Source organism: Pinus tabuliformis, chromosome 1_1 (assembly GCF_031772625.1).
Source record: "Pinus tabuliformis cultivar Carrire ecotype Pingquan chromosome 1_1, CPIR1, whole genome shotgun sequence".
Lineage (NCBI taxonomy): Eukaryota > Viridiplantae > Streptophyta > Pinopsida > Pinales > Pinaceae > Pinus > Pinus tabuliformis.
Window position 1 is genome coordinate 899,688,230 of NC_142297.1, and position 26,633 is coordinate 899,714,862.

General features: G+C 36.5%; 1 pseudogene; it reads right to left on the reverse strand.

Annotated features, from left to right (window-relative positions):
* Positions 1–26,633, reverse strand: part of LOC149217310 (ATP-dependent zinc metalloprotease FTSH 2, chloroplastic-like) — a 139,473-nt pseudogene that overhangs the window by 84,658 nt on the left and 28,182 nt on the right.

Below are 26,633 nucleotides of genomic sequence, written 5' to 3' on the forward strand. Positions count from 1 at the left end.
AGCATAGAAACATATATTAGAGCAACTCAATGAGCTTTATGAAATCAGGCAAGATGCACTTCAAAGAACCAGTTTAGTCCAATAGCAAAGGGCTAAATGGCATGAAAATTATATCAAGGAAAAGAAGTTCCAAGCAAGGGATTGGGCACTTTTTTTCGATTCAAAATTCAAGGATTTTCAAAGAAAGTTTCAGACTCATTGGCTTCGGCCATAATCAAGCAAATAATAATTAATATATTAAATTTAAGATTTTTAGTGTATTCTTTTATTTTTATTTTAAATTTATAATTTATAATTATATGCATATATACACCAATAATTGGTCAAAAATTCAATTAGAAATAAAATACAAAGTACAATCTTGAATTTTTTCGTATTGTCTAGGATTTTTCTTTCCATTTCTTCATTTTACCCATAATTTTAGAATGAATTTAAGAAACATAGCTTCAACAAATTCCTCATGAAAAAATGAAATCCATTACCTTTATAATTTATTTCCCAAGGGAGCACTAACAAAAACTTTTTACATTGAATTACATTGTCACAACCTTTCTTTGTGAATGACTGTTGCACACTGAAGAAAATATGGAGGAAATTACACCAAGAACCCATATAACGACCATAATCTCAATTAGTTTTTTTAGCTTCCGAAAGGGACTGATAATGGGTAGTTTGAAAATCTTGATTTGTGCATCTCTCAATGTGCAAGAAATCAACATTCAAGTTAGGCACATCAAACAGTAATTATTCATAGTGATTCAAGGACCAGAGGCTAATACCATAGTGGTAAGGTGTGAGTTATAGGATGCAGCCACTATTTGTAGAATATACATTATACAATCTGGCAGTTTGATTTTATGAGATTCATCTGGAAAAAACCAATGAACTCTTCTTATTGAATTATTGTAAGTCTTGCCTTCTATATATTCACATTTAACAAGTTCCAACCGGTAGACAAGAACCCCTACCTTGGACTATTGTTATTGAATTTTTGTAAGTCTGGCCTTCTATATATTCACATTTTACAAGTTCCAATTGGTAGACTAGAACCCCTACCTTGTTCTTCATGTTCTTGATGATAATGAAGAAGAGGTTGCAGCACTGATGGTAGCCCTTCAAGATGAATATTTTGAGCTTGAATGTACAAGTTTGGATGCCAATATTTGCTAGACACTCGTAAACTCCAAGGATGAAATAGCCTTTCAAATATAACTAAGTCTATTCACATTTTAAGAGTTTTTTATACCTAATGTGAGGAACCTGTGAAAGTAAACAAATATGTGATTCAACTTTTTGTTGTAGTTTTCTCTTGTTGTGACACACTTATATTTATTTTATTGATATTTTTAAGCATGTCTCTAGGATAATTCATATGCATGTTTAGTGATTAAACTCAGAAAGGTGGTAGTTCATCCACCCAAATATTATGCAGTTCAAGTCATGTATTTGGTTGTATATTTCTCTGGAATATTACATATTATATAAACTTGATTCTTTCATGCACCAAAGCTAATGAATCCCTTCGATTTGTAGGCTATTAATCCAACAAAATGAGAAAGAATTTTAGAGGTTCAGTACCAAATACTAGGCCTTGAAAACAGATAGCATGATAGGGATCAATATTTACCCAAAAGTTCCCATTACCCAGGTTGTGACATAGATTTTCTCAGATCCAAGGAGCTTGGCCAACCCAAAATCTAAAACCTTGGCATTCCATTGCTTATCCAAGAGAATGTTGCTAGATTTTATATCTCTATGAACAATCTTGGGCTCCAACGCTTCATGTAAATATGTTAACCTGCACACATCCATGACTCTAAATTAGTAACAACATGCTAACCTACACACATCCATGACTCTAAATTAGTAACAACATGCTAACCTACACACATCCATGACTCTAAATTAGTAACAACAACATCTATAAATGATGCATAGCCATTTCATCTTATAATTTTTCAATTTCTTTCTAGTTTCAAACAATTTACATATATATCCACACCAGAAAATTGGAAAATAAAAACAACAAAGCATCCAACCATAGTAGCTCTCAATATTAGGTGATATTAGGCACCCATTTCAGAGGTTGACCAACTATTTTCAGCAGGACGAGGAGAGTTGAAATCCCATCAAGTATATAATATATTATATCTATGGGCTATGGAAAATAGAAATTTGATCAAAACAGTGAGACTCTCAGTATAAAATTAGTGTTTCATTTATTCTCTCATTCCTAGAAAGTATGATTTTACTCATCTATCAACAAGGAGTTTAAATTTGAGTAATGTTTGCATCTGTACTCCATTTATTGACCTTGAAAGGAAATTTTGAAATCAAGCATAGAAGGATAAAACTGGCCCTACCACCAAGATGGAGTACAAAGGCCAAATTGAATGTTATTGGAATGCTAACCACATAGAATTCCCCAATATTTGCATAGGAACCTAAATTTTTCCATCCACATCCTCCAGCAATACTTTCAAAAGTGTTGAAATTTTATAAAACATGACCTCTGAGGTAGGTGTGTGTGGGTGAGAGTGATTCTAGACTATTCCAGATCTGAAGAACTCTATGGGAAATATTTTCTACCTGATAGAACACCTTGGATGCCATCCAAAATGGTTGAGCATGCAAGTAGCGGCATCATGCTTGAAACATAGTCAACTACCTCTCCTTCATTGCTATAAGCATAGCCCCAGACATTTCGAATAGAGAATAAAGTAGTTCCTATCACGAGGGCCTCCATGAATGACATGTAAAGTGCACCATGCACTGAGAACTGTGCAGCATGTGAGTGTCCAACTCCTACTTCATTGGAACCTCGTGTACTGCAATATTCTAGAATAAAAAATTTGAACAAAATTTAAGGCTAGAAACTGAATATTGTTATAAAATTTTCTCTTAGTGATGTTTTTGAATCATTTATACCAACCTCACATCTACACCAGAATCCAAACCAAAGGGAATCATATATGCAAGTGAAGCAGTGTTGATGCTGCAAATAAGAAAATTTGAGCTCGAAACAAAATAAAATATTTATTAGAAGTGGAAAAGAAGATTTTATTATGAAGCTTTATATATAATAAATTTTTCATCTATGAGACACTTACCAGATTGAGAAAACTAATATCTCAAGTTGTGGTTTAGACAACAAACCGAAGAGGAGAATGAGCATTTCAAAAGACCAGTACTCCAAACTGTTGACAAACGTATATGTATTAATGTAGAATAGAACATAATAGCATTATTAAGAATTCCATGTGTATTTTCATACATAAAATTGATTCATCTAGATAAAAAAATCAAAATTTGAACACCTTGAAGCTGGTGAAAAGTAGTAGAATAAGCAAAAATAGAAAATGAGATTGAAGCAATACATGAAATTTTCAAATTCAACTACTCTCTAGAGCCAAAGGGAAAGGAATCTACACTACACTATCACTACAAACTTAATAGCAAGCATGAGAAAAATATTGATATCATATAAATCTTCCCTTGAAAAGGATGTCCATGTCTTTTAGCATGTAGGGGAAAATGCTTCTTATAACTCAAACTCAATTCAAAATTTAAATGGAGGGCTAAAATTTAATTTCAATTGTAGCACTTGGGAAGAATTTATTTAGTAATAGACACGATAGAATTCAATAAGAACGCACCCAAAAATCTATGCCAAATTATAATGGGGAGTTGAGGGAGTGGATAGTGGTGTAGTTGAAACCCTAGCTGCCCTATCTCCCTAGTTTGTGCCTCCCCATCCATGTTTTCCTCTGGTCTATCTCTTACTCCTCGGCAAGCGTCGCATTTCTCTGTAGGATATCTTAGTGTAGTTTTTGTCCAGTTTGTTTTGGTTTGTAGAGAATCATCTCTTTTCCATTGTGGTTGTCAATCCCTGGTTGGTTGTTTTGTTTCGTCGAGTTTTTGGAGAAGTTGTCGGCCTTTTGGGGCTTCTTTGCTTTCTTTTTGCACATGTAAACCTTTCGTCGATGTTGTCACAGCTAGGGTTTTATTTCTATTGGCTGATCTTGTGGCCCATTTGCAAATTGTGGTGAGCTTATTGTTGTAGTTTCTTGGGTGGTTGTACCCCGTCACTATGGAATGTGTGGATGTCTTTGTGCCTCTTTTTCTGTTTTGATGGAGATGGAAGTTGAATGGGTGAGGTTGAGGCATCTCCCCTATTGCTTTAACCCCTATTTTGTGCCTTTTTTCTTCATTTGTGGATGTGTTCTTGTGGTGATGGTGTTTTTCCACGGGTTCTATGGGGTTTTTTGTGTTATTGGGGTGGCTTGTGCCTAGTTTGTGTTTAAGATATGGCTAGCATTTTTGTTGGGTTTATTTGGTTTTTTTTGTTAAGCCCTTTGGGGCTTCTTGATGAGTCTGTGTCGTGAGGCGTTAAATGCTCGAACACATTCAACATATGCAAAATGTAACTTTTTTCCTCTTTGGATGAATAAAATTATGCGTTTCTTTTCTCAGGAAGAAAACAAAACAAAAACAAAAACAAAAAATTGAAAGAACCATGTTTTGGGTATGCAAAACATTACATCCCAAGGTACTATTATCACACAAAGCATATTGAGCTTTGTTATTATGTCAAACATTAATGAAAAGGAATAACGAAAATTTATGGAAACAGAACAACAAAGAAATGATGGGCAATCTAACAACTTCATTTCATTAAATTTCATAGGAATCCCTGAAAAAAACCCAAAAAGAGAACAAACATATTCCTTCTTAAATGACTAGGAATATCTTCGACATTCACCCCTCTGTGAACTCATTTTGTAAAATAGTAAAATATCTTTGTTCCAAAATGATTTAGTTACATTTACATACATACAATTTAACATATACAATAATACAATTTTCACCAGTCGATTTGAAATTTAGACAGGCATTGGTGATATTGCTGCTACAGGAACCCTGTTTTCAATGGGTATCTCTATATACTCTAGAAGAATAGCCCGAAAATCATCACCTATCATTGTTTCTTTTTCCAAAATAACCTCAGCAATCTTGTCAATTGTTGCATGATTATTGTGAATGTGACCAAGTGCAACCTCATAAGCTTGGCCAGAGAGAGATTTAATCGTTGCATTACCTACAAGCTTTTTAGACATCAAATTTCTTGATATCATTCTCACGATAACATCACCACTCTATGCAAGATCAATTAGTGACCATGGCCCAATCTCAGACCTCCAAAACACAGTCACCATATATGCAATACGTTACATAAAAGAATGTTAATTCCAATCTAAGAGATCAAAAGAATGTGTCACAGAACCAATAACTCATAATATTATTGACACATTATACATCTTCAAGGTTAACACTTGTGTACTGCAAAGTGACATATTATACGCAAGAAACATTAGGTTACTTTGGCTGACAATGTAACTAACTAACAAGTAGTTTCTCCACAAATGGGTAACAACATGAATTTACAGTTCAATTATCAAGAAAACATATAAGTTATTGGCTACATATTAAACATAATTGTTATGCAACTAGTTGAATGAAAAATAACTCTCTTATTAATATCTCATCTCACTGACTAGCTATAATGAAGGCAATGGCACAAACACAAAATTGGTATATTTTCACATTTTTCTAGTTTTATTTATCAAATATGCAGCTGATAAAATAGCTATGAAATGGGAATACTTAGAACAATAGAAATCTAATTTTACATATTGAACCTACAATAATCATCGCACACAAACAATGGGCTCAAAATTTGTCACTACACATAAGTGAAATTGATACAACACTAAATAACAACAAGATTATGAATTATGCAAGAGTAGTCGGTATTATCTATTACTTCCTATATATTTTGGCTTCTTACCCTAACTAGAGCCTCAAAGTGAATGAATCTATGGTATGGTCAATATCTTCTTTCACTAATACAATCATACAAGTATCTATGAATGCATCATAAACATGTAAAAACTATCCAAAATTTGCAAACCAATGAAATGTTTCACCTATGTATGTAGTTATATTTTAAAATCAATTATATAAGGAGATTTCTTTGAATCCTTACTTCACATAGTTTACAGAAAGTTGTACTGCATGTTTGGAACATCTTGCAACATTTCTATTATAATTTTGAAGCAAAAAAATGATCCTTTTAACCCTGAAGTACCTATTTGTTTCAAATAATAAAGGGTGTATCCAATATTGTATCAGTTATATATTTCAAGATTATCTAAGCTTCTCCCAACATTATGCTTTACACAGCTCTAAGTTGTCTCCATATGTTTGACATAGGTTCTAAATTGAAAATCTTGAAACGAACGAGTGATGGAAATTTGGAAAAGACAGTTGGTTTAGTCTCGCATAAAGAAAGATATTAAAGTCCAGAGAGAAACAAAGCCACTCATTTCATAAAATTCATCTCAATAGAGCACAAAGATATGCTTGATTTAGTGACTCAGAGAAACCATTAACGTGAGTAAAAAAACTTTTTGAAAGCATACTATGAGTTTGGAAAGAAAATTATTTTATCAATGGTATATTTACTATTAGAAACTAAGTGCAATTTCAAACAAAAACTCTGAAGAAAATCCATGACAACCAAGGACCATGAGAAACAGAATAATGAAATACTTCAATAGAAATTGGCCATGACCAAAAAACTTGGTTGTAGATATCCTAGTTACAAAGTACAAATTAAGAAATCTTGACTTTCTTTTTACCCAAAAATAGCATAACCAACTGTGTGATATGCAACAAGACTTTTATTTTTCCCATCTATCATTACTATCCCCTCCATTCTAGCAACAATCTTGTCTATAAAGTCATTTATTTCCTTGGCAGAAATTGTTGTCTTCCCCCATCGTCCATCTAGAATAGCATCTTCATTCAATAAATTTGCAAGATCTTCTCCACTGAAGCCCAGGGTTCTCATTGCAATGACTCCTAGTGAAACATCACTATTCAAACTTCTTATTGCTACCATGCACTTTCAAAATATTTTTCCTTCCTTTAACATCTAGTACATCCATATATACCTGCAGAAAAAACATATATTTAATAATGGCAACAAATTCAAAAACCACCCAATTGCAAAAAAAATTGTAGGTTATCTCTTAAAAATTGTTAAAATACTTGTCAATCAAAACGCCTCAAGTGCAACAAAGCAGCATCAAGTATATTAGCCATGTTGGTTGCAACAATCAAAATGATATTAATGTTCCCTTCAAAACCATCCATTTCGGTAAAAAGGTGATTCGGGGTTTGTTCTCGCTCATCATTTCCTCCACCTATTCTAGTTCCTCTTTGCCTACCAACTGCATCAATTTCATCCATGAAAATAATGCAAGGGGAATTTTTATTTTCTTTTTTGAACAGGTCATGCACTCTAGATGCTCCAATACCAACAAACATCTCAACAAACTTAGACCCTGAGATAGAGAAGAAGGGTACACCAGCTTCCCTTGTAATTCCCTTTGCTAGCAAAGTCTTCATAGTCCATAGAGAACCCACAAGAAGAAATATTTTAGGAATATGAGCTCCAACTGTAGTAAACCTCTCTGGTTTCTTCAGGAACTCAACCACTTCTATGAAATCATGTTTTTCCTCATCAACACCTACCACGTCATCAAATGTTACTCTAGTATTTGGTTCCATCTGGAATTTTACCTTAGATTGACCAAAGGAAAGGGAAAATCCAAAACCCCCAAGTCCTCCAATTCCTCCCGAAGATCTCCTGGATAAGGAAAAAAAACACTCCAACAAGGATGAGAGGAAACACTTATTTTCCAATTAAATTCAGTAGTATTGATCTTGAGTCCTCTTGAACATTATGTGTTGCAAAGTCTATATTTTTCTCTCTAAATTCATGCAAAATCTCCTTAGACCAAAGCCAAATAACATTTCAAACAAAATAGAAAAACACTAGAACTAATCTCAATCAGGCACTACAAACCAGCATATTAAATATCCATATGCTTATGGCAATAAAACACTCTCTTTACACATACCACCAACGAAAACAAAGAAAAATCATTTGCTATCTTGCAAGTATGTAAGGCATCCTAACATACCTTAACCTGTAATTCAAGATTCTAGCCTCTTTTTTGCTAAGATGAAGATGTCAAAAAACAAAAGGAATGTGAAAAAAATACTCACCTTGTAATCCCTCAGAGCAATAGCCACAGAGGTGGACTAAATTCCTATGGTTAATGGCACCAATCATTGTCACCTCTTGTTATATGGAATTTATACCTATGGATAAGTACATCTTCCCTAAGTGGGTAGTTACACTTAGAACAACAGAAAGAAAGTGGTTTAACTTCTTCCTACAATAGATAGATGAGATGAAGGAACCTACTTGTGATCTTTCGCTTCGTTTGATCTCCTTTGAATTTCTCCTGTCGCTCCTGCTCGAACTGAATTTACTCAATTGTTACCTATCAACAGAAACATAAGATGACAACGATCAAAGCATATGATCTATCTACTATAAACAAATGGAATCGACAACATTGAAACATATATGCATCATAGATATGAACAAGAATATGGGAAAAGGAACAAACAACTTTATTGATTGTAGAAGGAGGAGTTACACCCAATGCGGTTCGATCCTGTGTCACTCATCCAGCTTATTCCAAACCCTCATCACACCAATAGCACATCAATCTAGCAGCATAACATTACTTGAAAATGAACTGAAGTCTCAAGCCAACAGTATTTCTCTATAATATTCAAATTCCAGCCCCTGATCATTATGATGAGTGGTCAATTTATAGGGAAATGCAAGTGGTTTTGTCAAAAATTGGACATTGAATGGTTTTCCAAAATTGGAGTTAGTTTCCATGGAGAAAGGGATGAGAGGATAGAGGGATAATTGATCCATAGCCTATCCAAAGTCAAGCTCATAGGATGAGCTAAGAGTTGGCCATCCTTCTAGAATGCTCTAGAATCAACGAATATTCCCAAAATCCTATGCCAATTTCGCTCATTCTCTCCCAGCATAAGTCAAAGTGGGCCTAAGTGCACTGCTATGCAAGTCTGAATGGGCCTACCTGCTCTGCAACACAGTTACCCCTTACCAAGACTTTGCTGGTGTCCTAAGGAGGTATTTCAGCGGGGTTTCAAGCTAGGAATCTTTCATGGATGAAAGCATTCAATTTGATGACTTGTCTAGGGCATGTAGCAATGGAATTAGGGTTTGATGAGTCCTAATTGTACTGATCTAATCGTCGGGAGTGATGTGCCAAAATAGACCTGTAACAGTTGTCCCCTAAAGCATGAAGTCGAAAATGATAAGGTTGAGTGATATGCTTTATGATTGATGAGGAGGATCTAAAGCGGACAGTGACCTACATCAATTACAATACATAATATCATGATATCTTTGAATTTTTCATGAATTGTTGAGGGAAGGCATACCCATACTCAGCATATAAAATTTTCATTAAATGTACATAAATCAGATAGTTGTCTACAGATATAGACCCATGATAGGATGATGATCTATGTAAAGCCATCATACAGATGATTTAGTACTCTCCTGAAATTTTAGCCCGGATGGATGAAACTAGATCCAGGGTCTTCTATCTTGTCCAATCATTCACTCAAGTACGAGTCGAACCATGTGAAAATGTGATCTGAAGTCAAACATGGGAAGACACCGTCTGATTACCAGCCAATGATGTAAGCTATTAACAGACGCGATCGAAATCACTGATGATGATAATGATTCTCAAGGTACTACAGTACATTCTGTATGGTGTGAATAGATGTTTTGATGTCGAACACCATACAAGGTCTTTCAGTTGAAGGCATGTGATGTCAACCTATCGTCGGAAGAGAGAAACTTGCCATTGATGTATGCAAGCCTCAAGGTACTGGAAGGGTGTTTCTAACTCAATTTCTTGGACAATGTGTTGATGTCGACAAGAAGTGACTCATTGCAGGAGGGCCTTGGTGTATCCCCCGTCAACGACATGAAACAAGTGTAATGATTTTGAAGACAGAATGTGACTGATGACATAATGTTTAGGTATGGCGGTCATGAAAATGAAGGTTTATGAGTATTGCAAAGGATGAAGTTTGCTGAGTGACTTCTATTGAACATGTCGGAGACACTGAATGAATTCGCAACATTGACCCAAAACCAAAGTGCTGGATGGTGTTATAGACCATAGGTATGATAATCATCAAGTAGATAACCCAACCCAAATAGTCACATATATGAAGTGATAGTGTCATGTTCAAGAGCGACTTGCTACCATAAAGTGTTTTATCCCTTTTCCCATTTTCCCCAATCATTGCTGACCAGTACCTCTTTATTTTTTAGCAAGCCTGAGGAGGATAACATATGCTTGTAGTATAATTCCACCCTTCGGGTGAATCCATCGCTATGTGATGTTTTAATGAGTCTAGCAAAGGTGAAACTTGGTCTTGTCATGATGGACGAGTTTGTCACTATTTGATGCTTTAACGAGTTTAACGACAATGAGAAATCGTTCCTTTTCATGTTTAGAGAGTTTGAAAAAGGACAAAAAGAAAACTCCACAAATTATTTTTCGTAAAGTTGTCTCTCAAGTCCGAAAAAGTGCAAAATAATACAAGAGAGAACCTATTGATCATGTTGAATCGATCAACGCATTCCTTTTTCTTAAGTAATCTATCTCAGTCCGGGAAAGGGTTAAACTTATACTGAGTAGATTTCGTTTCCAATCTGTTTACAAGCTGAAAAGGACAAGTGCTCAGCAATCTTTTCATATTTCGAGAATCTGAAAAGAGCTTAAATAGGACTCCAGGGGGGTTTCTTTTTCAATGTTTAATAGAGCTCAAAAAAGAGATAAAAGTGTGCTTTGTGTTCAAAAGGACAATTTATGATCATGCATGTCATATTCACTATTGCAACTGTAAACCTGCTCAAAGAAACACCAAATGGATTAAACATACCTGTTTCATTGATAAAAATAGGTAAAAACTATAGTTTATTCATTTAATGAACGTGAAATAAGCATAAAACAAGAATTTACCATGTCATTTTTACCATTTGATATTTACCATTCAGTTTTGTGCTCTGAACCAGTGTTTACCTTGAACTTCAGTAGCTGATTGCGGGAGATTTTGTGGATCATTCTTCGTGCTGTCATGACCAGGTAGGAGATCTACCTTTTCTCTTTCATTTAAGGTCACTCTTTTTCAGTTTTAGGCAAATGTTTTAGGGTTTTGGGGTCCCTAGGGAAAATATACCTCACCCTGGGATCAACGCAGCCCAATGCATCGAAAACTACGCTGCAATGCAATCAAGCAGAAGAGTACCTACTCTGCAGTGTACTGTCTCAAGACCAAGGTTGCGTTGGGCACAGTTTAGAAATTTGTTTCATCAATTTTACCCAAAATATATCCATTTTTTTGCACAAAATGGATCCTAACTAAGCCTATGGTTTGATTTTAGACTTTGATCGGATCATTATGGCTATTACTTGGCATGAAAGAGAACAAGAAGAATAGGATATGGTTTCCCTAAATGATCCTGGTACTATTGAGGCCCTTAGATATTGTGGGTTACTAAAATATTTCAGATTATCTGGGATGAGGCAACAGTTAGAACTATTGCAGTTCTTGGTTCATTCATGGGATCCAGCAGAACAGGCTTTTCACATAGGGGGCAAAGTGCTCCCTATATTGATCGATGATATTTACTTCCTTACAGGATTGTTGAGACGTGGTGCCCCTATTTCTCTTTCAGGTTCTGCCCGTGGGAGTGAATCAGTGAGGGACTAAATTCGACAGTTCTATCGGTCGGGTACACAACCTAGCAAAGATGGGAAGATAAACATCAGGGATGTTCATGATTTTCCCTTGCGAACAATCCTCTTTACTATCACAAAGTTGGCGGGTAGTGTGACACTTCATCTGGCGAACAGATCATACATGCAGTATGCGCTCGAGTGTCTTGAGCCAACTATATTCAACTGGTGTGAGGTAGTACTTTCTTCGATGAAAGAGCAGCTGACCAAAGTAAAGAGTGGTAAGACAAAAAATTTTAGCTATGGTTTGATCTTGATTGCTTTTACTTTGGAGAGAATTCCATTGATGCAACCTCAACATGTGTCACTGAGTTTAGCTGGTCCTAGAGATCCACGAATGCAGAGATGAGTCGACTTGATGGCTAGACATGTTAGTCATTCATCAATCTCATTTCCTACTGCATTCTTCAGTTGGCTCCATCAACAACACATTGTCATCGTGGAGCATCCATATGTAGGGATGGATTTTCATGGAGATCCAGATATGAGATTACCAGTGGGTGCTCAGTGGGGTGCTATAGGTAAACTGTTTTAGCCATGTGTTTTGATTTTTTAAGTTTTTACATGTTTTTGTGTTTATGATGTTTCCAAGACTAAACTAAAAATGTTCTCATGCATACAGATGTTGGCATTGTTCGACCAATGGGTCATCAATAGGAGGCGGGTGAACCAGCGCGGAGTAATGTCAGAAGAGAAGTTCTCCAGGGTTTGGATCTGACCAAGACACTAGCAAAGTTGCAGGATCATATAGAGGGGTTAACCCTCAGTATACCGGATATTTGGATCGAGGAGTTACCGATGAGACTACAGTGCCATACTATTGGTGTACCTAGCCATTGGATGAAGCTAATGTGCATGATAGCTCAGGCAGTGACCTGTTATCATGAGCATCACTAGATCTACTTAGGATGATTTACTGTATGCATTTTGAGTTTTGAGGTCAGATGACCAACATGTCTTAGACACAAATTTTTGTAAAAACTTTTAAACATCGATCTACTTTACTTTCAGTGTTTTTATATGGCTATTTGTAATCCTATTCAACTGTTGATGTGAATTGAAAATTTACTTTTTACATATGTCGTAAATCTTTGTTTAACACATAGTTTTCTAAAGAATTAGTCAATGTGTTAATGTTCCTGGAAATGTGTTGATATTGAATGTAATAAAAATGTCTTTCCAAGATACAAACTCCAAGGAACATACAATAAATAGTTGGATTTCAGACGGTATAAATATTTTTCATTTGTAGTACGACAAGTTGTGAGTCTAGCCTAACGATGATTCGGCGAATGCCAAGCAAAATGGCATCAGAGAGGAGTTCAATCAATGTTCTATACTCAGCGATATTGTTCGTAGAATAACCGATACAAATCCTTTGAAAACTCACTAACTCGCCACTTGGATCAAATATGGCCCATGTTGGAGAAGATAGGTTCTACGTACTACAACTAGCATCATCAGCATAAACGACAAATGGTTCCAAAGATTCTGACATCTGCAACAAATGCAAAGCAAATTACTTAACCACATAAAAAATCTAAAAGTCACACTGTGACACACACACACAATCAAAGAATATATACAATGTTTTTTACTACGCATAATCAAGCATAGTAACGTTTAAGATACAACCCATTTCGGGGCTGCAACAATGGAATTCCATCATAATCAACCAACTCATAAGTGCCTTTTTCCAAAACACGCTTGACAATATAGGGGCCCATCCATAGTGGTTCAAATTTTCTTTCAAATTTTCCTGCTCCTAATTTATCGACTTCCTAATCATAAAGCAAGACCAGGTATCCTTCTAATAATATGCGAGGCTTGACATTGCGGTCATATTGCGCCTTAATTCATTTCTTATGTGCTTCGTTGGCCAATGCAGTTTCACAACATGTTTCATCTAGATGGATGAGTTCTAAGAAACGTGCTTCCTCATCAGAAGTGTCAGGTAACAAGTCAATTGCTATTTTTAGTGATGAAATTTCACATTGTATTGGCAAGATTGCCCCCAGACCATACACCAATTGAAAAGGTGTGAATCCAGTTGTGTTTCTTACCGAGGTTCAGTAAGCCCATAAAGCTGAGTATAGGATCAAATGCCAGTTTCGTTTATGAGCTCCTACCATTCATTGAAGCATTTGCTTAAGGATTTTGTTGATGGCTTCAACTTGTCCATTAGCCTGTGGATAATAAGGAGTAGAACTATCATGTGAAAGTCCTGACTTGGCAGTTAATTCAGTCATCATGTAATTGTGAAAATGTGAACCATGATCTGTAACTATAGCTTGTGGTACACCAAACCGTGCAACCACATGGTTGAAGAAAAAAAGTGCAGCTGTATCACCACTGTTGTTTAATGTAGGCATTACCTCAACCCATTTCGTAAAATAGTCCAAGGCGACAATAATATACCCATGCCCCCCAACCGAGGGAGGGTTACATCTCATGAAATCAATGCCCCATTTTGCAAATGGTCCAATAGCAACGACAGGATGCAGTGGTGCAGGTGGCAATCGAGTTTTATGGTCAAAAGTTTGGCATGCATGACAACTTCTGACAGTAGTAATCCAATCGTTAAATATGTTTGGCCAAAAGTAACCAACACAGAGAATCTTCTGTGTGGTAGCATATCCAAATAAATGTCCAAAACACAAGCACCAAAATGGAAATCGTTCAGAACCTTCTCGGCTTCCTCATGTGTGAGGCACCTCCATAAAATCATATCGATACCACGATGGTAAAGAGTGTCGCCAATGATCAGATAATATTTGGCTTGATATCGAATACGTCGTTGTTGCGAGCGAGAGGTATCAGGCCAGAAAGTTTGCGTTTGGAGATAAATCAATGTATCTCCATACCAATGATCAAATGATGAAATCAAAAACAGAGACTCATCCAGAATTGACGGTTCCATTGTTGAGTCGATGGCGATAGAGGGAAAGTCGCAAAGAAGCTCGGCAAAAACTAGAGATTTCTTTGACTTGGATTTGATGAATTCCAAATCAAATTCCTACAAAATGATGATCCATTTTGAATATTTGCCCCCCAGTAATTGACTTGACAAGATGTATGTCATATGGTTGTAATCTGAAATGACAGTGGTCTTTCGGAGCAGGATATAATGGCGAAATATTTGTACAGCTTGAATGGTAGCCAAAGGTAGCTTCTCAACATAAGAATACTTAACTTTTGTATCATTGAGATTATGACTCAAATAATAGATCAGATGTTCAATCCCATCTTCTTCTTGGACTAAAACCATAGCAATGGTTGTATCTGCAGCGGCGAGATACAAGAAATAGTCATTTTGATAATTAGGGGCATACATTAATGATACTCGAATCAAGGTATATTTGAGAGCATCAAAGGAAGCTTGCGCAACTTGGTCCCAATGGAAGGGAATTCCCTTTTTCAAAAGACGAGTAAATCCTTTAGCCATTTCGGCATAGTTGGGAATGAATCTCCTTAGAAAGTTAGCCTTCCCTTGGAGTCTCTATAATTGAAGTAAATTGGAAGGTGGAGGTAGATCAAGAATTTCCTTAACCTTCAAGGGGTCGAGTCGAATTCCTTCTTTAGACACTACGAAACCAAGCAAATGACCAAAACCAACAAAAAACACACATTTATGTGGATTGAGTCAAATTTTGTAGTGTCGAAACCGTAAAAATATGGCTCTCAAATGTTGCAAGTGATCAGCCCATTTCCGTGAATGAGCAGGTAAATCATCTAGATAGGGTTGAACAATGTGTTTGATGTCGTGGAAGGCATAATTCATTGCCCTCTAAAAAGTTTCCCCAGCGTTCTTCAAACCAAAAGGGAGTTTTCTATATGGGAATGTGCCCCAGGGAAAAATAAAAGCAGTCTTATATTAGTCTTCTGGGTCGATATTGATTTGATTATAGCTGGAAAATCCATCCATAAATGAAAATATTTCACATCTAGCACAATCATCAATTATCTAGTCGATAAAGGGAGTCGTATAGTTGTCTTTTGGACAAGCATGATTAACATCCCTATAATAAACACACACTCGTATTGTTCCTTGTTTCTTCATGACAGGAACAATATTGGAAACCCAATTAGTAAGAGGAATGGGGTATATAAAACTAGCATGCAAAAGTTTTTCAATTTCTGCTTTTATGGCAGCAGCCTTCTTCGGATGAACAGGACAGAGGCCCTGTCAGACCGATTTGACATCAGGATACATTTTAATCTCATGTTAAACTATATTAGAATAAATACTAGAATTTCCTCATATGACCAAGCAAATATATTGCGAAATTCACGAAAAAGAGCACGATAAATTTCAAGTTCCAATGGAGAACAAGATTTTCCAACATGGATGTTTTTTGCATTTCCAGGTTTGGTCAAAATATCGATAGAAATGGTTTCTTCGATATTTGATAAGTTTCATTTGGAATAAATTGTGTCTATAACTACAAAATTCGAAAGAAAATCAACAATTGAAGGGTGATTTAGTTCATTTAGAATATCTTCTATGTGATCTAGAAGATGGGATCGATGATGATAATCTGCCCATGGTTTGTTAGGTCCCTATACTACTAGTGTAACCCCTTATTGTTATTAGTACAACCCCCTTATTATATTGTTGTGCCCACGTAGCTCCCATATTATTATTATTGTGCCCCATAGAAGCCCACTATTTTGTAATTAGTGTGCCCTTACATTATTATTATTATGTCGGCTCTGATTATATTATGACCCTTTAGACTTCTATATATATAAAGGAGGTCTTGTCATTTGTATCATCCAAGAACTGTTCATTTGTGTAATATAAAGGAGGTTTTCCCCTCGAAGAGGCTGATTTCTAAGGCGTTGATCTATCTTTTCTATCGTTTTGTGAGCTAGTGTCATAACATTTGGTGTCAGAGCTTTGGATTCTAGGGTTTCGTTGCTCCAAATAGGTCATCATGGAATTTTCACTATAACTTTTTTTCTGCGAAGTTTCAGAAGAAAAAACAAAAAACCCATTTCAGACAAAATCACGCTGAACCTCAGGTCCAAATTTCAGATCTTGTTTCGCTATATTTTTGGAGATATGATCTGAGGAAGTTAGGGTTTTTGCAATTTCTAGAATTTCATCTAGAATAGGTCATTGTGGAAGTTTTGCTATATCTTTTTTGATACAACGTTTCAAAAGCTAAAAAAAAACCATTTGAGAATAAATCGGTATGAACTTGAGGTCCAAATTTCAAATCTTGGCTCGCTATATTTTCAGATATATGATCTGAGGAAATCAGGGGTTTTGCAGACTCCGGACTTACATCCTAAACAAGTGACCTTGGGAAAATCGTCATAACTTTCTCTCTAGGCATCAAATTGAAATTTCGTAAGAAGTTACAGAAAGAGGACGGACTGTATTTTGTTTGGTTATAATTTTCACAACCTAAAGTTGGAACAGTGACACATGGCACGTCATACAAGTTTACTCTACTAAACTAGTCTATAATTAGGCCATCGCGGGAGATTGGGAATAAATCTTTCTTCGGGAATCCAATTTTGATTAGAATTGTGGAGTTAGAAAGAGGACTTAGAGGGCTATTACAGGATGAAATTTCAGAACTTAAATATCTAAAATTACAGAGTTATATTCATTTCAAGATTGAGCTCCTAAAATCAAGAAAAAGCGAGATGAGGAAGTTTGATGGCAAGGATCCTGTAAATTGGATACTACAGATGAAGAAATATTTTCATCTACATGGTGTACCACTATTACAAAAGGTACGTATTGCATCTAAATATTTAAGAACCGAATCAATTTTTATGGTATAAAGGGATTTGTTCTCATAAACCACTTGTCACATGGTCAATTTTCACGGAGGAAATGATAGCACATTATGAGAATACAAAGAGCAACACTTCTTTAGCCAATTGATAACTCTCAAACAAAAGAGTTCGATGGCAGAGCACATTGAGGACTTTCAAAAATTGAATATAAGAGTAAATGATATTCTAGAGAAGCAAAAGATAAATAGTTTTATCTATGCCATGGAAGCTAATATTGATGGTATGAAAAAATATTGGAAGAAAGGCATGGAATATTTGAAGAAAGACATGGAAGGTTTGAAGGAAGGTGGGATAAAGCTGCTACAAGAAAGGCCTCCTAATGACAAAAAGGATCAAGAAACGTCAAAACAAGAGGATATACACTAGGAACCAACCCTAGAGAAAGAACAAATGAATCCGACCATATTTTGTATTGCAATGGCAGGAATTACCATGCCTCAAACTCTCAAGATAGAAGGACATATCAAGAAGAAGAAGGTTCAAGCAGTGAAATATCAGGGAGAAAAGTATCAAGAAACATCAAAAGAAAAGGATACTCACCAAGAACCAACTCCAGAGAAAGAAGAAATGAATCCGACCATATCTTGTATTGCATTGGTCAGAATTACCACTCCTCAAACTATAAAGATAGAAGGACATATCAAGAAGAAAAAGGTAATAGTGTTGATTGATTCGGGTAGTACCCATAATTTTATTCATTGTAAGATAGCCAAGGAATTGAATTACTTCCTATATCTAGCACCAGAGTGTCAAGTGACGACTGTAAGTGGAGGAACCATAAATTGCTCTGGAAAGTGCCATAATATCAAGCCATCCATGGGAGAATATGTATTGAATAGCCCAATGCTTTCCATTCCAATGGGTGGTGTTGATGTTGTACTAGGAGTCCAATGGCTACAATCCTTGGGTACAATAGATTTTAATTTTCAAGAACTTTTCATGAAATTTTCTTCGAAAGGAAAGGAAGTTGAATTAAGGGGTATCACATGGAAACTAGGAAAGATAATCATCCCTAATAGAATGACAAAGCTTCTAAAGAAAGAACAGCGAGGCGTAATTGCACAATTATGTTCACTAATGGTTCCCATATTGAAATCATTTATTTCTCTAGATCTCCAAAAATTCTTGGACAATCATTCCAAGATATTTGAGACTCCCAAAGGTCTCCCACGTATTCGTGATCATGATCATGCTATTCATTTGATTCCAGGAAGTGTTCTTCCAAACATCGAGCCTTATAGATATCCATATTCCCAAAGGGTTGAAATTGAACATATGGTTACAGAAATGGTAGAGGTTGGTATAATTATCCAACCAAATTTGATAAACAAAGCAAGGGATGAATGGAAGAATGGCGAAGCAGGGTGGGAACTCATTCAAAAGTTGCCAATGATCCCAGTTCCAACAATATTGCTAGAACTTGACAAGGAAGGAAAAATCATATTGGAACCTGAAGAATTCGTAGAACTGAGAAGTCGACAACTACAAAATCGATCAATTTCAGAGTATCTCATTAAGTGAAAGGACTTACCCACTAAAGATTCCACATGAAAGGATGAGAATTTTATATAGAAGTATCAAGAGATACTCAAGCATTGAGGACAACACTTTTTGAAGGAGAGGGGCATGTTAGGTCCCTATACTACTAGTGCAACCCCTTATTGTTATTAGTACAACCCCCTTATTATATTGGTGTGCCCATGTAGTCCCCATATTGTTATTATTGTGCCCCATAGAAGCCCACTATTGTTATTATGATGCCATTACATTATTATTGCTATGCTGGCTCTGATTATATTATGACCCTTTACACTCCTATATATAGAAGGGAGGTCTTGTCATTTGTATCATCCAAGAATTGTTCATTTGTGTAATGTAAAGGAGGCTTCCCCCTTGAAGAGGCTGATTTCTAAGGCATTGATCTATCTTTTCTATCTTTTTGTGAGCTAGTTTCATAACATGGTTCTTCTTCTGCCATCATTGATTGGATGATTCCTTCATCGATAGAAAATGTACATGAAAAAGGATCAGAGGAAGTAACATATTCTAACGAACAATCAACCCATACAATTGGTGATGATTGATTTGGATCAAGGATAATTTTAGGGGCGAATGTTCGCCCTTTGGCGAAATTAAGGGGTTTTAAATTTTTAGTGGGCGAATATTTTGTATCATAGTACATTTTTACAAATCACCTCAAATAGCCCACCTTATTTTAAGGGAGAGGGTAAAAAAGGTAAATTTAGCCCTTGAAATTAGGAGTTACAACCTTCTGTTCGCCCATTTTCAAGAATAGGTTTTATTTAAGTGAATCCAATTGCCCATTTTCAAGAATAGGTTTTATTTAAGTGAATCCTATGGGCCAAATACCATATTTATAAAAGAGGTATGGTAAATTAATAAAAATATAAATAAATGAGAGGTATGGTAAATAAATAAAACATTTTTTATATTTACTCTATAAGTCACTTGGTGTAAACAAATAAAAATATAAGTAAAGTGGAGGTATGGTAAATAAATAAAACGTCTTTTTATACTTACTCAAAAGGTATGGTAAATAAATAAAAATATAAATAAACTAGACGTATGGTAAATAAATAAAACCTCTTTTTATAATTAGTCCATAACCCTTGTTCTATTTATGAAGGCTCAAGAAAGAGGTTTTATTTAAGTGAATCCTATGGGCCAAATACCATATTTGTAACAAAGGTATAGTAAATTAATAAAAATATAAATAAACAAGAGGTATGGTAAACAAATAAAACATTTTTTTATATTTACTCCATAAGTCACCTTATATTTACGAACACTCAAAAAATGGGTTATATTTAGGTGAAACCTATGGGCAAAATACTATGGGACAAATACCATGGACTAGATTGTTTTTAATACCATGCAAAAAACCATTATTAACGCTAATATTAGAATTAATAAAAATAAAAATGGCACATGGTATTGACCCATGGTATTCACCAAAATGGCACATGGTATTGACCCATGGTATTCACCTGGAATGTAGCCTATTTAAATGGGGGAATTAATTAAACCAGCATAGATCCATCTCTGGATCTACTAACCCCCAAGAGGTATCAAATATCGTGATATGCAAACTAGCATAGAGTGAAAAAATATTTGATCCTCTTGGGGCTTGGTCAAGAGTAAAAATGGATGTTGTAATTTAATGTAGGCTAAAAATTTTAGCTTGGTTAAAATAAAAAATAAAATAAAAATCAACTATTAATTTTATTAATTTTTATAAATTACTAATAGTAATTTTTAAGCTCCAGGTTTATGATAACCCATGGTATTGACCCATGGTAATACCATGGTATTCATTTGAGCATAGACTATTTAAAGGGGAAATTCTATCGTCTTAGATCCATACAAAGTTTTATTATTTAGTGAAAGACTTGCCAAGATCTTACAAGATTTTATAATTGAGTAAAATATTCGCCATGCCTGGTGAGAGATTCGCCAAAAAATTATATATACATATTATATTATTGATAAAATCGCCTTCCATTTTTCCTATATACCATGGAGATTCGCCCATTTATTATATCTATAAATTTAGGGGGGGTTCTTAAAATTTTCCCTGATTTGGATTTGCCACACAAGACAAAAATATTGATTGTTATGCAAGCTCAATAGGGCTTAGCAGCATGGTTTCATTACGCATATCAACTTCGGAATTATTGGAAATGTTCCATGAGTCAGATGAAGTGGAAGATATCATGTTACAGGTCTCAACTTTTGCAACTTCTACCATTTTGATGGTGACGGTAGCGAAAAAGTGCCCATTAGGGAAGAATCCTTGAAAAGACCTACTCCAACATTCTGAAGAGATAACAACGGTCCGTGAACTAACAAAATGCTTCTAGTTACCTATGAACTAGAGGTGAAGAAGGCGAGTTGATCAATTACTATGATTCTGCCTTTATGAGGGAAAGCGATCATATGAAAGTATGTTGAACCACAACATCCATAGCGTAAACCCACGGTCTTCCTAGTAAAATATTGTAGTCAAGGGGTCCATCAACAACCTCAACTTCAACAGTTATAGTTTTTCCTCCTAGTTCTATCTACAGGTTACTTAAAATTCCACAAGGCGTATAAGTGCGACCATCAAAAGCTTTTAACGTCATAGGTGATCGTGAAAAAGGCGGTGAGCCAAGTGTTTTTCATAAATTCATTTACATGATACAAGTAGATGCACCCTCATCAACAATGGTTCGGTGAACAAGTTTATTCAAATCTTTTACTTGGATCAAGAATGATAACTGTGCTGGTAATTATGGCGTATAACCCACATGGTTAAAAACCACAAGATTGGAATCGGTTGGATCAATTCCACCAATTTCTGACAATAAAGCCTACTTTTGGGAGGGAGAATTTTGAAGCACCTCAAGCGTCGACATAGTAGAAGGTGACTAAGACAAATCTTCTACTATGTTATAATTTTGCACTGCTCGAGCTCGAGGGTTAAATGTAGATTTATGAACAACTCCCTTAGGCAATTTTATTGTTAACTCTGGTGCAATGGGTGGTAGAATGGAGTCAAACAAAGTTGAAGTTGAAGGATTGGGTTGATTTGTAGCATACTTTTTTGATGACGACAGTGGATTACTATAATCTTTACTTTGTGTAGTCACCAAAACATGAGTCTTAGGCTTAGTGACAGATAGCATAAGCACTTTTGAAGTGGAAGCATGATCTGTAGCAACCAAATGAGTCTTTGGGTTTGGAAAAGGGTCTGTCAACACAGTGGATATACTACAAGTCTTAAGAAGTTTTGATACTTCAGAGCAGTGAGGACAGTCTCATGTAAAGTCCTCATTATTACAAATTAAACATGGGTTACGAGGTTTCCTAGCCAGAGAAGAGGAATCAGATGATTTCTCTTGAGGGGGAGGATTTTGTTTCTTCTTGGTTTTGCCCTTTTTCTTTCTTCCAAGTTGCTTTTCATTTTTACCTTTGTCAGATGATGCGGAATTTATTTCGAAAGAAAGTGTATTCTCAGGTGCATTAGAAGTTTTATTGGAAATAGCAAGTGTTTGACTAGATGGTCTACTTGTTGTTTGAGTGCTAGAACCTATCACACTGTCATCGACATGAGAGTCTTTACTGGATGGAGGTGGTGGAACAGTATAAGCTAGTCTAGGTGCATTTCGAATCTTATCATAGAGCGTGCCAGACTAGGTGTAAATCAAGTCTAAGTATTGGGCACGAGAAATTACTTGCTCTTCAGTAACAACTCCTCCTTTAGCCACATCCTCGGTGATAGATGGCAACAAGGATTTGATAAACCACTCAGCTAAAAGCTGATCAAGAACAAAAAAATTTACCATTCGACGACAACGACGCCACTCATGAATATGATCAGAAATGTGAGTAGCAGTGGTCTGTTTAAAGTTGGTCAACAATTCCGTTCCAGTTTCATATCTGATGGGTAACTGGAAGTGGGTTAAAAATGTAGTGGCTAAGGATGTGAAGTTGTCAAATGAAGCTCGTGGTAATTCAATATACCACTTTGCAACCAGACCAGTAATCGTTTGCTAGAAAAGATGTATTCTAACTGAATCATCATTTAGGGAGTTGGATGAACACCATAAATGAAAAGTCATAACGTGATTGGACAAATCTTCTTGAGGGTTTCCATTGAACTTAGGAATATCAGAAGGCAATTTGTGGAATCACCGGCCACCAAGGTGCATAAAGAATGGGATCATTGGTAAGCTAATTTAAATCCGGTAATTCAAGTGTTGTGACAAAAGGAAATTGTCGGTTTAGGTCGGGTTGAGCGTAACGAGGGTAAGATGGAATTTCCTATGCAATAGACCTTTGCATACCAGCATACGAAATCTATTTCTGGTAACCTTGATAGGGGTAGGTTTATTGAGCATATCCAGTATAAGGTGGTTATTGGGCACCAGGATAAATTTGTTATTGTCCAAACCCAACATAGGCTTATTGACTAGGACCTGGTAAACTTGTTTTTGACCAAACCCAGCATAAGCTTGTTGAACAAGTCCAGGTTAAGTTTGGTACTGTTGGAATTGTTGTTGTTGATATTGTGGTTGCCATGGTTGTTGATGTAACGGTTGTTTCCCACCAATGTAAGTTTGACCAGGTTGTGAATAAATTAGACCAGTATAAGTCTGAGTCATCCCAGTTAATGGTAAAATGGCCTGAGGTTATTGGATTCTAGACACAAACGGTCATTGTAAAATGGCCTGAGAAGACTAAGTCTGTGGACCTGAAACTTGAGGGTCAGAGGTTGAAGGACCAGCTTGCAAAGGTTGAGATACAATCAACTAAGCTTGCGACTGTGGTAAATTCATAACGACAGACGCAATAGGTATTGATGAAACAAATTACATTGGTTGTGATGGATACACAAGCCTTGGTTGAATAAGTATTGTAGGTTTCCATTGACAAACTGTTGGACAGGTAAATCCCCTCTGCGGACAGAGGCGATCCCACTAGCCTATAACAGAACTAGCCACAATCAAACCACGCTGCTACGCAAGTTCCTAGTTATGCCTCAAAGGTGAATCAAGAAGACCAACCTGGAGTCCAACGCTATGATTGAAGCAGAGTTGATATCCCCGCTCCCTCGCTCCAACAGATCATAAACGAACACCTGCACATGCAAAGGAAGAGACAGATACCAACATAAAAGCTACCAAGGCACAACTATATTTCAGTCAGAAAGGAAATAAATCAACACATCACCATAATAGACAATGAGATTGGAACTATAATAGCAGTCGCTCATCAATTAATAATAAACAGGAAAAGTTACAACCATTGTTCTGACGTCGACCCTTCTCCTGGCTGGGCGAGTAACTATATGTGTCTTGCAATGCATCTCCTCTCCGGCAGCATAACCTCTCTAGCACTCACTAGCATTCCTCCAAGAACTCAAGAACTCAACATCTAACACTCCATGACTAACGATTATCACTACTATCACTAGCTTGTCCAATGCATAATGACAAGCTTATATAGATGAAGAAGGGAGGAGGATACGATGAACCGGGACACCTTTTGTGGATTAACATTATCCCCAAAAGCCATTAAAGATGGAGATAGGATAGAGCTCGACATAAAGCTGATTTTTTATCCTCAGAAAAGCTCCATGTAATGAAGGAAACAACAGTCGGACGTGCGTTAAGGCAAAAAGCATGACCAAACTTGGTTGGCGCGACTGCTGCTCTAAGACAGAGCGCCAATGGTCGCGCCCTCTTTTGAGGATCTCCATGATTGGCGCGGGTAAGATACTGTGGACTTGCGCCAATGGAAAAAGAGCACTTTTCAGGGATAATCTGCAGGAGGTGTCTTCAGGGAACATGAAGTACATACTCAGGGGAACATAATGCAAGTGTTTTTAGACTTTGTCACTTCTTATAACTCCCGGGATGAGTCCTCCAAGGTACGACAAGAGGAGTAACAGGGATGGTGACAAATTACTGTGTAACAGATGCCCCCTAAAGCATGAAGTCCGAGAGGTGGAGAGGGGTGAAATGCTTTACAAGAACACACAAGAGCACATATAGTTACTGCCGTCGAGGATCTGTATTAAGAGACATGACTGATAGTTCAATTACATGATGTACGTGGTATGGTCGCAACCATCCATAAGAGAGTACATAAATAATCTAGATCCATAGTATGGACGCAGCCATCTGGTTAGGATCAATGAATTGACTCAGGTATGGTCGCAGCCATCCAGTGAATGAGTCAAGTACCAAGAATCACGCCTGGATTACAACAGACACAATCCAGGGTCTTGTGCTCCATCTCGACCCGAACAAGAGTACAAGTTCAAGCATGTGAATATATGAGCTGAAGTTGAACATGCATGAACATCGTCTGATTACCAGTCAATAGTGGAAACTGTTAACAGACGCGAGAGGTACCACCAATAATGACAATGGCCCTCAAGGTACTATAGGTACAATCTACGGCATGTGAATCAATGATCTGAAGTCGAACACCCGTAGAATCATTCGATCGGAGGCCAATGATGAAAACCTCACGTCGAACACGAAGAACCTGCCATTGAGGCATGCAGGCTCCAAGGCACCGGAAAGGAGTCTCTAGATCAACTTCCTGGATAATGAGTTGAAGTCGACAGGAAGTGACCTTGATCGAAGGTGGGCCATAATGTTTCCCACATCATCAACACGAGACAGAGAGATAATGTTGTGAATCGAGATTGTGCGAACTATCAGAGGGAGGTTGTTTCTTTGCAGAGGTCAACTTCTCTTGAACATATCGGCGGCACATTAACGGAATCGACAGTATTTGACATCAATGTATCAAAGGTCATGATGACGAGGCAATGAGTGGATGAGAGGTCAAAATAGGGTACCCAAGTCCATGGAAGCAAGTGAAAGATATGAGATGAAATATCCCCACCCTGGACACGAAAGCAAAAGGTGCCATGTTCAAGAGCGACATACTGCCGTCACGGTAATAATTATGGTTCAAAAATTTTCTTTTCCCCCCGCCATTTCTGGCGAGTACCCCAGTTATTTTTAACAAGCTTGATGGGGATAGCATGTGCTTGTGTTGTGACAAAATCCGATGTCATTAAGTTTTAACGAGTCTGACAAAGGAAGAACTCGGCGTCTTTTCATGTTTAGAGAGTTTGAAAAGACAGCAGAAAAGGAAACTCCAGGGATGTCCTTTTTCGTAAAGTTGTGTCTCTCGGGCCCGAAAAAGTATAAAATAATACCCGAAAGAACCGCCCGATCATTACGATCGAGGAGTACTTTTCATAATTAGTGATTTCGACCCGAAAAAGTAAAAAAGCGGTCAAAACCACGTCGTTTCGTAACCATTAACGAGTTTGAAACGACAAAAACCCGGTAATCTTTTTATGTTTTAACGGTCGTCAAAAAGAACTTAAAAAGACCGCCCCTTATTACCATTTAACGAGTCGAGAGGAGTGACTCGGCAATCTTTTCTTCTTTAAATGGTCAGAAAAGAGCTGAAAGCGGACCTTCATTTTTATTTTCTTTAACGAGT